The sequence below is a fragment of the Eubalaena glacialis genome, chromosome 12 (genome assembly GCF_028564815.1).
Source record: "Eubalaena glacialis isolate mEubGla1 chromosome 12, mEubGla1.1.hap2.+ XY, whole genome shotgun sequence".
Classification (NCBI taxonomy): Eukaryota; Metazoa; Chordata; class Mammalia; order Artiodactyla; family Balaenidae; genus Eubalaena; species Eubalaena glacialis.
Window position 1 is genome coordinate 48,372,304 of NC_083727.1, and position 4,122 is coordinate 48,376,425.

The window sequence follows — 4,122 nt, forward strand, 5'->3', positions numbered from 1 at the left end:
TCAAAGATTAGCTTTAAAAAAAAAGCAAGTTTCATCTCACTGGGAAGCTTTGCTGTTCCAGAATGATTTTAAGTTCACTTAGGGATATTTTAGTTTTATTCATGTTTTGGCAAAATTTATGAGCTGCAGATCATTTCCTTAAAAAAGACATTCATACTTTCACTGCCGACACTGGAGTAAATTTCACTTTATCAAGCAAAATTGTTCACTCTCACAATTAAAAAAAAAAAGTATCCCAGATGCTATGAAGGGAGTGTTCTCCTTCCTCTGGACCTCTGAGAAAAATAAAACCACGGTGTCAACGCGTGGGAGCAATTCTGCATCAGAAGACTCTGACCTGGATGTCACCACTGACCAGCTATGAATTAGGACTAGCCACTGCCATCACAACAAACTTTTAATTAAGAACCTAGTCTGCCACGTAGACAGACTAGCTATGGGGCAGATCTTCTGATAAATTTGAGGCTATTTCAAGAGCCCACAGAGTGGAACATCTGAAATCAGGGCTATCTTAGAAAATCTAGGGCATGTCAGCACTGTGCCTACCCTCAAATGACTTACCATATAAACCCTGTTGACATGGATGAAGACCAAACCAAAGAAATAAGAACATGTAATAAGCATGGTTAAGAATTTATTCTCAACCAATTATCTTTTTTTCATTGTCAGCAGTTTGCAAATCCTTTGAAGGCTCAAAACTCTGTAATGGAAGCGGACATCATAAAGGCCCCACTGGCCAGCTTCTCAAGCTACTCATCTTTGCCACTTTATGTAACAAAACTAAAAACAACACTCTCTCTTAACCAGAACTGAGGCTAGGGAGGGGTATGTGTGTGGGTGTGTGTGTGCTGGGAGAGGCCAGAGCTTGAATACAACACTAAAGAGACTTACCATGTCCTTCCATTTGTGACTGCTCTCTTCAGAAAGTAACTCTGAGAGAGGCCAGCCCTTAGAATATCAGCAGCCCTGGTACTTCCCTGAGGACAGCCCGAGAGTAGAAGGGTCTTTCTCTCCTACCTTGAGTACATGTTTACCCAACTTTGGCTCTTTGGTTAAAGGAGCATTCAATATGAAAATAAATAAAGATGTCCTCCAAATCACTGCCAACATTGAGGCAACTGGTCTTCCCCAAACTCCTACATTATGTGCTTCTTTCCCACCCATCTCAAAAATTAAATAGGACAGGCAGAGGAGCAGCAAATTTCAGACTAACTTTTTCCTCCCTTCCTCCCCTCCCCCCACTCCAGTCCTTGAGTCTTTGTCCTCTGCCCTAAAAGTGTCTTATTTTTTCCCCTCTTGTCATCTGGCAGCCAAGAATATTGAACGCAGCTTGAAGAAATAACATCATATTATGGAAACACCCTCTTATTAAGACAGCTGACAACATATGTTAGTGCATGTACTCATTCTTTAGATTGCTATGCCATTTTAGGGCAGAGAGAGGGTTTAGATGCAGTCTTCACGCTATTTTTCAAATTTCATGTGCTGTGGAAAAAAGGCAAACCTTGCCATTTTTCATTTTGCAAGGTTATGAGGATTAGGGAGTATTTTCTTTTTTCATTGCATGATTTAACATGACTTTGAAAATTGCACATTAACTCCCAACAAGATTTTGATATTGTAAAGCCTGAACAATCTTTAAAAAGCAAAAGCAAAATATAGCTAATTAACAAGGAAACAAAGATTCCTTTCAAGGAATGACATGGTACATTTCCAGGGTCTGGCCCAGCAAAGATGGGAATGGTGATCCTCACAAACATGGCAAGTTCAGGCCTTTAGGCACCATTGTCCTTCTGCAAGTGTGAGCTTTCTTTCAAGCTCACATATGAAACCCTGGCATGCTTATAAGCTGGCTGTTCCTTCCTTGCCCTTCCCTCTCTGTCTCTTTTATAACCCTAACTCTTCTCTTCCGTAAGAACTAGTTGCAGGATGGTAAAAGGAAATGATTTCATTTGGGCGGAGAAAGGAAAAGATATAGATTTAGTCCCAAATCTTGTAAGTTAAATGTGCTGTGCAAGAAAAACAGCTGCCGATCCACCAGCTGAGTCTCCGTAAGTGGCAGGGCCTGGCTGTAGAAGAGTCCCCAAGGGCGGGAACGGCGCAGGTGGAGACAGGGAAGAGACAGAACCAAGACTTAAATCTTGGTTCCATGTTCATAATTCTCTCTATCCTGTCTTCCTTTCCCTCTTTATTTAAGTAGGAACAGTCCTCTCCAGAGATCTAGAGTGCTATGCTGGCGGCCATAACTTCTCTCTCACACACTGCGGGGAAAGGTGAAAGGACAATTAATCTTCTCTACCCTGGATTGTGCAAAATGTCTATTTCTTAGATCATTGCATAATGTGCTCATGCTGAAAACTAATCTAGAAATAGATTCAGAAAGGAAGATGCTATTAAAAACCTGGATTTAAGATTCTATCCCAAACCAGAAAAGCACAGTTAATCCTCAGGGGGAAAAATATTGCAAGGCATGTGCTAATTACACTTACTCTCGCTCATCCTGTCATGCGTATCTCCAGTGTGCTTCAGCGAGGAGGGGATGCAGAATTCATTAAAATGGGCTGGGGGGCTTCCCTGGTGGCGCAGTGGTTGAGAATCTGCCTGCCAATGCAGGGCACACGGGTTCGAGCCCTGGTCTGGGAAGATCCCACATGCCGCAGAGCGACTAGGCCCGTGAGCCACAACTACTGAGCCTGCGCGTCTGGAGCCCGTGCTCCGCAACAAGAGAGGCCGCGATAGTGAGAGGCCCGCGCACCGCGATGAAGAGTGGCCCCCGCTTGCCGCAACTAGAGAAAGCCTTCGCACAGAAACGAAGACCCAACACAGCCATAAATAAATAAATAAATAAATTTATTTAAAAAAAAAAAAAAAAAAATGGGCTGGGTTTTCGGGTGACAATCACACCCAGAATGGATGTTGGTGGGCTTCCTACATGCAGTAGAGGAAATTGGCTCATCAATCCAGCCTCTGGGGGGCTCAGATTTGGGAATGGCTGTGAACTTACTCCTTTAAATATCAATTTTATTTGTGTGTCTATTAGTCCTTCTTGGATGGAAATCTTTGAACATTCGCATTTATCTCTGTCCTCATAAAGAGAGGATATTTAAATTATTTTAATTGTTTGGTGACCGGGGTCTTTTTTATTAAAGTCCACCATCTGACCCACCTCTTTTCCTTTGTCAGCTCACTTCCTTTCTAACTCTTTCACAAGGGGAAGGCCTTGTTAAACTGATCCAGCAAATTTTAAGACATTGCCTGGGCGACAATTCACTAGGAAGCAGGGTCAATGTTCGTCAACAGGTTCCAGCTCACTTGCACTTCTTATTGTCCTTCTAGGGACCTGCCCAGATGTATTTGTTCTCTTTAACATCCTTTGTCCATGCACCTATTAAGAGGGTGCCTTAAAATCTACTGGCTGGGCACTACAAATACTACCCTATTAGATTTTATCACTAAACCTTCATGGTAACCCATGAGGTATGTACTAATATTATTTCCATTTTACAGATGGGAAGAATGAGTCTCAAAGAATGTCAGTAACATGTACAAGATAACTAGAGAGACAGCATCTAAAAGAAGGCAGTCTATCTTCAGCCCTTGCTCTTGACCTCTGAACTATGCAGCATTTCATCTCAGCCCTGACTGCTGGACCTGCCACGTGAGCCCTGATATCCTGCCAAGGGTACTCATGCCCAGTGCTCCCAAAGTGGGAAGTGGTGGCAGGGGGGTGGGGTGGGGTCCTTCTACAGGCCATGCACAGCTGTATTCTAAGCAGAGGCAGGAAGAAAGCCACGATCATCACTCAGTTCAACACCCAGTCATGTGCGTGCCAAAGCAGCCGCGCTTGGATCCTTGTTTTTTAAACTTCATGAAAACCATCCTTCAATTCTGCCATAACCATTATTTCTAAGGGCAAGGCACATATCTGTAGACCACAATTTTATCCCCTAGTCTCCCATCAGCAGGCATTTGGACTGTTTTTATGTTTTCCTTGTTGTGAGCAGCCCTGCTGTGAACATTTTCGAGCTCATGTCCTGTTGCACATGCGTGCGAGTTTCTCCTGGGAATTCAGGGAGATGCAGAATAGCTGGGTCACGGGTATGAGGATGTTCGACTTTACAG